The sequence below is a fragment of the Hermetia illucens genome, chromosome 2 (genome assembly GCF_905115235.1).
Source record: "Hermetia illucens chromosome 2, iHerIll2.2.curated.20191125, whole genome shotgun sequence".
Taxonomy (NCBI): domain Eukaryota; kingdom Metazoa; phylum Arthropoda; class Insecta; order Diptera; family Stratiomyidae; genus Hermetia; species Hermetia illucens.
Genome location: NC_051850.1, coordinates 81,100,700 through 81,111,154, shown reverse-complemented (window position 1 = coordinate 81,111,154; position 10,455 = coordinate 81,100,700). Strand labels below are relative to the sequence as shown.

General features: G+C 45.1%; 1 long non-coding RNA gene across 1 annotated transcript in view; it reads left to right on the top strand.

Moving 5' to 3' along the window:
• The first annotated feature begins 247 nt into the window (after nucleotides 1–247).
• LOC119650314 overlaps nucleotides 248–10,455 on the top strand; it is a 34,116-nt gene continuing 23,908 nt past the window's right edge. Inside the window, exon 1 of the long non-coding RNA XR_005249258.1 lies at nucleotides 248–493. This is a non-coding gene — a long non-coding RNA (uncharacterized LOC119650314). The remainder of the gene's footprint in view (nucleotides 494–10,455) is intronic.

Here is a 10,455-nt window from a genome sequence, read left to right as displayed (position 1 = left end):
CCTGTCCCAATATAGGGCTGATGTAACAGTGTTACAGGAGATGCGTTGAACAGGGATTGGCTACCTGGAGAAGAGTCGCTACACCATATATTATAGCCGCCATCCAGTAAACCATGTGCTCGGAGTGGGTTTCTTAGTCAGTAAAAAAATGAAACCTGCTGTTATTGGCTTTGAAAACATAAACGAAAGGAGAAATTTAGAAAGCTAAGCCTCCTTAAGGTTCACGGCCCTATAGAGAATGCTAAGCATTACGGCAAGATGAAGTGTTCTTTTTGAAACGTTTCCAAAAGTTCTACTGAGTGAAATATTGTAAAATCGTGAATCCCGTCCGTCCTTTGATTCGAGCAAACAAAAGTTGAAAATCCCAAGTTCGCAGGGTTCCGATAAAAATATTTCAAAAAGTTTCGAAAGAAGGAAAATTAATTGCGAAAATTGACGAATAGAAAAATCACCTCGAGGCGATTAAGAGTTCAAATGTGGAGTTTCGTTATTTGTGAGAAAACCGAAAAGACGCAAATCAAGTAAATTGTCGATGGTTCTAATAACCTCATAGAGGGTTTAATTATGAAAATGAGTTTACATTAATTAAAATGAACTACGTTTAGGAACTTCTTAAAATTATTGGTACAACGGTCGAAAACTACTACAGTTAATCGTGATTAACAAAAATGGGCGATTGGAAAACAAGAGACCCATGCTTTCAATCATTGAATGAAATTTTATTGACACAAATGTTTCGTCGGTGAATTCGACGGATTTTATACTTTACCAATGGTTAAGTTCATTTCTTAATCAATGATTGCGTGTTCTAGGAGATCGTTTCGTTTTTTAAGGTTTTGCGTAAAACAAAACGTTATTAAAATCGGTTTATTGTCTGCCTGTCTCTCAGTCCGTCTGTCTATCTTTTTTTTTTAGCAGGTAGAAATCTTCAAACGACACTAGCGCGTGGGATTTTTACCCACTAAAACCACCCCCGACTCCCTCCCTGCCCCGCGGAACCATCATAAGGTATTCCATCACGGGTCGGAGTCAGCTCACTCTAACTTAGTCACCTTTTTAAGGTTTTGTGTGAAACAAAACCTTATTAGAATCGATTCGATGTCTGTCTGTCCGTCTGTCTGTCTGTCTGTCTGTCTGTCTGTCCGTCCGTCTGTCTGTCTGTCTGTCTGTCTGTCTGTCACAGCCGATTTATTCGGAAACGGCTGGACCGATCGTCACGAAAATTGGTAAGAGTATGTAATCTGCCGTTCCCTTTACATGCAGCAACTGACGCCATTTTGTGTTAAGTTTAAGGGGGGGCTCCCCATACATGTGAAAGGTGGGTGCAAAATTTTTTTTCACAGAAGGTAGCCATGTGGGGTATCAAATGAAAGGTCTCAATTAGTACTTTTCGAAACAGGTTCAATATTTGATGTTGGGTGAAACATAGGGGAGTGAGGGCTCAAAATATGACCCACAAAAAGTGTAACAGGTCTCGTTCTCAGAACCTATCCAACTGAAAAATCTGAAAAAAATCACAGTAGTGCAACTCTACCAATTCTAGGCCTCAAAATATATCCAGTTCCGATATCTGCACAAATAAAGTGAATAATAGTATATTTCCACATTTTAGAAATTTACCCGGCACCCCCCTTATGTTCATCGCAGAAGTACAAAATTTGGCATGCGTATAAAGAAGAACATAATGCACAATTTGGTGAAATTTGAAGAAAATCAAACTATTATTAACAAAGTTATAGGGTGTAAAACTTTACAATTTTTTGCGAATTTCGTGCACTATAAAACCTGCATGACGTCATCATCATATATCAATTCGTCAATACCACCACGAATGAATTGGGTGGAAAAGGATTATTTTGTTTTAGTTTTTAAGTCATTTGTATGTGAATATCAATTATTCCAACGGGGCGTGTGTGTATGTAGGTATATAATATATGCGTGCTAATGGACTTCGCGGGTAGTGCCTAATTCAGATAGATATAAGAAGTAAATCAGAAATATGGGTACGATCCATTTATATACGTGCCTATATGTGTACAGTATTCGAAAATAGACAGTTTGTTTGTTTAGGGTGAACGTAACATCTACGGCTGTAATATGTACGTATGTCTCGTAGTTTTGTAGCTCTATACGGATAGAAAAATCTTAGTTGAAAATTCTTACATAAGATGAACACAAAACCTTTATACCCGAAGCGCGAGCTTCCGGTATTCCGACTTGTTTCTATACGCGGCGCACGTGAATGCGCTTTTCTCCGCTCCTTTGCCTTTCGCAGTTTATTTTGGATAGATGCGATCATGGAGTTGACCGCATCCCAATTCTCTGAATGTGGTTCTGGTACCAGCACCTGTCCTAGAGTCTCCTCTAGATTCCTCCTTTCTTGCACAAATCTCGGACAGTGGAAGAATACATGCTCTGGGTTCTCTAGGACTCCATCGCAATTTGGACAATAGGGAGAGGTGTCCAATTTAAATCTGTGCAAGTATTGGTGATATCCTTGGCCCAGTTGAAACTGGGTGAGATTATAATTAATCTCACAGTGTCGCCTCTCCAACCACTCCTTGATGGCACGAATGAGCCTGTGAGTCCACCGACCCTTTCCCGAGCGTTCCCACCGTTCTTGCCATCTATTTATGGATCTCTCCATCTCAATCTTCTCCGTTCGCGATGAAGGAGAGATTTTCTTCGGATTGATATGCTCGCCATCTCATCTGCCAAGATGTCAATCATCATCATTCCGGAGATGACGAATGCTGTATCATCTGAGACAGTCCTGAAGGCAGGGCATACCTTCAGGGCCATCTTCCTGTAGAGTGAACTCAGTTTGCTAGTGTTAACTGACATCCGCAACGCCTCGCTCCAAACTAGGGTTGCACAGAGCATGATCGAGGTCACCACCCTGGCTATAAGCAAACTAGAGGCATGCCGTGGCCCTCCCACGTTCGGCTTTGCCAGTTTCATACTTACAGTTTATGATTTGTCGCAAACATACTGCACATGTTGCTTATAGCTGAGCTTCCTGTCTATCACCATCCCCAAGTATTTTATGGAAGTGGTGAAATGATTCGCGATTCTAATACTGGTCCGGATAGCTGAGTGGTTAGAGCACAAGGCTGTCGTAATTAATATTAATACAGGAGTATTAATAAAATGTTGGGTAAAGTTTGCATATTGAACCACATCCTCGGAGAAAGGGGAACCCGCTAAAAATTCGCGACGTCCATCCACCCTTAGAAAGTAATAGCCCCTCAAAGGTGGGTTTTTTTTATATAACGCGGCGGTTGAATGATGAACAGCGGCCCGACCTGCGGCTACCCGCTAACTGGGTTATATCCACCAGGCGTTCAAATATGCGACAGCAGACCGCAATTTTTAAGTTTTTGTGTGAAACGTCTGTCCCTTTTTCTGTCACAACCGATTTACTCGGAAACGGCTGAACAGATTGTAACCAAATTTGGTGAGAAGATGTAGTCTATATGTCCCTTTATATTTTGTGTTGAATTTGAAGGGGGCTCCCCACACATGTGCAAGAGGGCTGCACATTTTTTAAAGTTTTGTGTTAAACAAAACCTTATTAGAATCGATTCGATGTCTGTCTGTCCGTCTGTCTGTCTGTCTGTCCGTCCTTTTTTTTTTATGGATGGAGGTGGAAATCTTACAAAGACACTGCCGCGCCAGGTTGCAGCAGCGTGTGGGATTCTCACCCACTAAAACCACCCCCACTTTCTCCTTTTTCGTTCCCCGCGGGACTGCCGCAAAGCATTACTTTGCGGGGTGGACTGCGCTTCACGCGACCACGCCTTCCGTTCTTCGCGTCCTCCTTGCGCGCTCCGCTCTTACAAGTTCCTCTTGTATTCGTTTGATTGCGGTGTTCACCGCACACAAGTTTCCCTCCGATTTCAACATTTCCCCGACGATGTTCTGCGGACTTAGAGTGGTTTTCAGGGAGTCTTCCAGACTCCTCCTTTCTGAGAGAAATCGTGGACAATGGAACATGACATGCTCCGGGTCCTCAGGTGTGCAACCACATTCAGGACACAAGGGAGAATCATCCAGCCTGAATTGGTGCAGGTACTCCCTGTAACCGCCATGTCCTGACAGGAATTGCGTCAGATGGTAGTTAATCTCACCGTGTCGTCGCTGGATCCACTCTTCAATACGGGGAATCAAAGTGTGGATCCAGCGACCCCTCTGCGAGTCATCCCACCGTTTCTGCCACTTCTCCAGCGACTCTCGCCTTGCCGCCTTTCGGCATTCTGCATCCTTTTCAAGAGGATTCACTTTCCTTGTCTCGTACAGGCAGCGTGTCTCACTTGCCAGAATGTCTATCGGGATCATTCCCGCAATAACACACGCTGCGTCGCCTGATATTCTTCTGAAGGCGCTGCACACCCTTAGGGCCACTAAGCGGTAAGTCATATTCACTATCCTACGATTACTCTCACACACTAGTGCTTCCTCCCAAACTGGTGCCGCGTATAATAGTGTGGAGCGAACCACTCCGGCCTTGGACCTCCAATGTTAGGCATCATCCGCGCTAATGATACCCTGGTATTTGCCGCTGAACCATCTCCAGCCACGCTTTTATGGCGCTAATGGTTTCGTTAGCGTACATTTCAACGTCATCAGGTTTTTTCGCGACGACAACCGCAGCTAGATCATCTGCGAAACCGATTATCGTGGCCTCCTTTGGCACTGGAAGGACAAGGACCCCATTGCACATGACGTTCCACAGGAGAAGACCCAACACTGAGCCCTGTCGTACTCCTGCGGTGACAGTGTACTGCTTGGACCCCTCATCCGTGTCGTACCACAGTGTCCTCTCCGAAAGGTAACTGTTGAGGAGCTTAGTCAATTAACTAGGGACACCCGTTTTAGCCAGTGAATTTTTTATCCACTCCCAGCTTGCGGAATTGAACGCATTTTTGATGTCCAATGTCACTACGGCACAGCATTTTTTAGACGACATCGCGTCTCTTGCCAGCTTCAAAACAACGTCTACGACGTCGATCGTTGAGTGGGCTAGACGAAATCCAAATTGTCGCGCCGATAGTCCATCCTTATATTCGATGAAAGGGAGCAGTCTGTTGTAGATGACCCTTTCGAGCATCTTTCCTGCCGTGTCGATAAGGCAAATCGGTCGGTATGATGATGGGTGTCCTGGGTGTTTATTCGGCTTCGGGAGCAAAACTAGTTTTTGCCTCTTCCACCGGTCGGGGAAAACTCCTTCTATCATGCATGTTTCAAACACGCTGATAAACCAGTCGGGTCTGGTCTTAACAACGGGCTCTATTGGGAACAGTATCCAGACCGGGTGCTTTGTTATCACCAATTCTCCGGCAAATTTGCGTAAGTTCCTCCTCAGTTACCGCAGGTATGGTGTAGACGTCCAGTGCTCGCTTGGGTTGTTTGCGTTCCGCTTTATCCGGGGGAAAGAGCGCCGTCACGATATCGAGCAGAAGATGCGGGCAGGTCAATTGTGGTGTTCGCCCTCTCATCTTCTTCACAACTATCCTGTACGCTGTTCCCCAGGGGCTTTGGTCTGCCTCTGTGCAAAGTTCCTTGAAGCATTCTCGCTTGCTGGTGCGTATAGCCTGCTTAAGCCTACCTCGAAGGTTCACATATGCTAGCCGTTTCTCGTCAAAGTCTGGTCTTGCTCTAGATCGTTGGCAGCATTCTAGCACGAAAACATGCATCCCGTAACACCGCGATCTCTTCATTCCACCAATAGTTTGAGCGCCTTTTTGCGAGAAGTCAGAGATATGTCAGATCGACTATTGGGCCCGACCCTGTCCCACGAAAAGTGGAAACGTTTCCCGTGTTGGCAAGCACCAAATCTAGCTCCGCGAAAGCCTCGAGCAGGATATGGCCCTTGGTGTTCGTAGTGCGACTGCCCCAATCCACGGCCCACGCGTTGAAATCACCAGCTATGATCTTGGGGTTTCGACTTCTTGCATCCGAGACTAGCATACCTAGCATTCCTTCGAATTCTGTTATCGTCGCGTTTTGTGGAGCATAGCAACTATATATATAGATACCAGCTATTTTTGCTCTGACGAATCCAACTTCTCGAAACTCCATCACTTCTTGAATGGCCTGATTTCCACATGCCCATATTGCCGCCTTGCCAGTTTCATCTGCAGTCCAGGCACCGCTCTTATTGTTGTGATAAGGCTCGCTGATTATGGCAGCTTCGATTCCCTTCTCATAGATGGTCTGCGAGAGAAGGTCTTGTGCTACCTCGCAGTGGTTGAGGTTGATTTGTATCAACCTCAGTTTTTTACTGCATTCAAGGCTCGCCTAAACACTGGGCATCTGCTGCTGCCTGCAACGTGCCGACAGTCGACGCCCTTTTTTTCCTTGCAGAGCATGCATTCAAGCTCAGCCTTGCACTTCCTGAACATATGGCCTTCTCCCCCACATTTTCTGCAACATTTTGACCTGTCACAGTCACCGGTGCATTTCGCCGCTATGTGGCCGAATTCCAGGCATCTAAAGCAGCGCTTAAGGGACACCTGCTCCCTGAGTCGGCAAACGACCCAACCTATTTTTACTTTCCCAGCCGCCAGCAGTTTGAACGCTGCTTCAGCTGGTAAGCTTATGGTTGCCATTTTCCTGCCTCCGTATGCCTTCCTCAGTCCCCTGATTGCGGAATCTTGCAAGCCAAGTGGTCCGAACTGCTTTTCTAAGGCATCACGGATATCCTCCTTGGTCGTGATTTCGTCAATGTCATTACATTCTATGACAATCTCCTGGTTTCTGGCTCGTACTTGAGCTTCTTCTCCTAAGGACTTCTCCACCTTGCCGGGGAAATTTTCCACCGTTTTGCCCGGAGACTTCTTCAGCTCCAGCATCAAGTCTCCTTTTTGGGAGCGTCTGATTCGGCTGACGTTTTCGCCAAGGTCCATCAGCTCAGGATTGGATTTCTTCTTAAGGATATCACCGTAAGTCATATCCCCTTTTTTGGAGAAGATGATTAATTCGGGCGGTAATCTTCTTTTGTGCGTCATATTTTTCCTACCGCCAACCTTGGTCCATGCCTCCTTGGTCCCTTTTTGAGGCTTTGCCTCCCTTGGGTCAACTGGAGCCGGCGCCGCAGTTTCCACGATGTTGGTAACTTTGTTTCCCTTGCCTTTTGCCGGTGAGATGCCTTTTTGCCTTTTCGCGTCCTGTGAGGATCCGAAAGAATCGTTCGCGCCCTCTCTACTCCTCTTTTGAAGTATACCGCCCTTTGGATTTTGAGGGGGTGTCACTTGTGTTGCCTGGGTGACGCTTGATGTCTTCGAGGCGTTTCTTTCTTCCTTGGCACCATTGTATAGTACCCGAATGGTACGGACCATGTTTTTGATGGCGTGGTGCACGTTGGGTTTGTCTTTAATAAATTCAGACAATTCTACTATTTTGCCTCCGAGTAGGGCAAACGATGATTCATCCGAACTCTGACATAGCTCCTCCGCTTGGTTTTCACATTGGGCGTTTACGTACTTATTAGCCTTCCGGAAGCTTCCCTGATTTCCTTCCTTCATCAAGGTTGATTTCGAAGGAGATCGCACGATCGTCGAGCTTCTTTTAAATGGATCAAACACTAATTCCTGCGGCATGTTTCGACCAGGTGTAGTAACCCCGCTATGGGCTAATAACTGACCAGTTTGTGCCCCATCTTTTCTTGTGTTTTGAACAGGCGTTCTCGGGAGTGGTGTACTCCTTTTAAATGCCTCTTTCTCCAGGCTACTTGTAGTATTTGATGCAACGCTGGCCAAGTAATCCACCACCGAGGCACTGCAGTCGAGGGATGTCGACGGCCGGCAGCCTGCTTGCCCAGTCCCAAAAGCCGCCGGTACTGGGTTACCGAAGCCCTACACCGTAACTTTATTCTCCTTCTGTTCCTCCATGTTTGGTTTTATTTCTGGGTATCCTTCCCATAGCCAATTTTTATCCACGGGCGGGCGTTTACTTCCCACCTACCCGGCCTGCGCATAAGCATGCCCATTATCGCACACCTCCAAATGCGTATATGTGCGTATTCCTACGCATCCGCCGAGCATTCCCTTATCCGCACGAAGGGACGCGCCTGATGGGAGACTTAGCAACTCCGCACAGGTCTGTCTGTCCGTCTGTCTATCTGTCACACCCGATTTATTCCGCAACGGCTGGCCCGATTGCCATGAAAATTGGTAAGAGTACGTGATCAGCCGTTCCCTTTACATGCAGCAGGGCTCAAAATATGACCATCAAAAAGTGTAACAGGTCCCGTTCTCAGAACCTATCCAACCGAAAAATCCGAAAAAAATCACAGTAGTGCATCTCTATGAAAGCTAGGTCTCAAAATATATCCGGTTCCGATATCTGCAGAAATAAAATTAATAATAGTATATTTCCACATTTTAGAAATTTACCCGGCACCCCCCTTATGTTCATCGCAGCAGTACAAAAATTAGCGCAGGTGTAATGAAGAACAAGGCGCACAATTCGGTCAAGTTTGAAGAAAATCCAATTATTATTGACAAAGTTATAGGGGGTAAAACTTTACCAGTTTTTGTGAATTTGTGCACTCTACAACCTGCATGACGTCATCATCACATATCAATTCGTCAATACCACAACGCAGTAAGTTCCTATGAATTGAGTGGAAAAGGATTATTTTGTTTTAGTTTTTTAGTCATTTGCATATGAATATCAATTATTCCAACGAGACATGTGGGTATGTAGGTATATAGTACATGCGTGCTAACGGACTTTGCGGGTAGTGCCTAATTCAGATATAATACAGGGTGCGGCAGCATTACTTCCTTTTTTAAAATGCGCGCCACTCAGTTAGTTGATGTCATAGCGGAGTGCTAGTGGTCTCGTTCAAGAGGGGATACTGTAAAGTTTTGTAGTGAGAAGCGTGCCTTTGCCGTTGAGGTTTACTTTTCAAGCGGATGTTCGGTTATTGCAACACAGCGTGCATTTCGGAATCGCTTAAATTTAGCCCCGTTGGCTCCCGTCCCAGACCGCAAATCAATTGTTACATGGGTCACTACACTCAGACAAACTGCAAGTGCGACAAAAGGAAGAACTGGAGTCCCTCGGCCCATTAGATCACCTGAGAACATTGAAGCAGTGAGAGCGTCAATGTTGCGATCGCCACGGCGTTCTGCGCGCAAACACGCATCTGCCCTTGGGCTATCCGATCGTTCTGAGAGAAGAATTCTTCGTGATGATCTTCATTTTCATCCCTATAAGATGGCGATAGTGCAGAAACTTTCAGAACGTGACTTCAATTCTCGATTGAACGCGTGTGAGCTTCTCCTTGATGTCGTTCCCGAGGGTGCCATTGTTTTTTTTAGCGATGAAGCCCATTTTCATTTGTGTGGGTCGGTTAACAAACAAAACATGCGCTACTGGGCTGACACCAACCCTCGAGAATTGCATCAAAAGCCTTTGCATTTACCCAAAGTCACAGTGTGGTGTGCAATTTCCTCAGCTGGAATTATTGGTCCCTGGTTTTTTGAGGAAAATGAGGTTACAGTGACAGTGAATTCGGACCGGTATGTAAACATGTTACAGAATCTTTTTTTCCCAGGGCTAGAAAATTTGGATTTGGGGGACACTTGGTTCCATCAAGACGGTGCAACAGCACACACTTCAAGAGCATCGATGGCTGTTTTGAGGGAACACTTTCCAGAGCGCCTTATCTCAATTAGAGACAATGACAAACGCCAGAAATCGGTTTACGTAATATATGGAGAATGGGGGACGTCACCTAACAGATTTGATCTTCAAAACAATGTAAATAAAAACTTTAGACATGTACCTACATTATAAAAAATAAATAAATATTTTCCGATGCATACAATAGTTTTTATTGAGTTTTGAAAAAAGGAAGTTATGCTGCCACACCCTGTAGATAGAAGAAGTAAATCGGAAATATGGGTACGATCAATTTATATACTTGCCTATATGTGTGCAGTATTCGAAAATAGGCAGTTTGTTTGTTTAGGGTGAACGTAATATCTACGGCTGTAATATGGACGTATGTCTCGTAGTTTGAAAAAATATGAAGGAGTATGTTGGATTTGTGGCTATATAGGGATAGAAAAATGTGCGTTGAAATTTCTTATATAAGATGAACACAAAACCTTTTTACCCGAAGCGCGAGCTTCCGGTATTCCGACTTGTTTTACAGAATATGGTCATGTGGTACATCAAATGAAAGGGGTCAATTAGCAATTTATCTTGATCTTATTTCTGGCATTAGGTAAAAAGTAGGCTCAAAAACACAAAAAACTGTCCCGCTCGAAACGTCTCACCATAAGGTCAAAGCTCTTACTGTACAAGACGGGATCTTGCCAGTTCTCATATATTCCTCAAAGACTTGGGTTTTTAGCAAGGAAAATTACAAACTCTTGGCGGCGTTCGAGAATTTTCGGACACCTACATGAGGATGGATGATTCCTTAGCCTACATAACTAC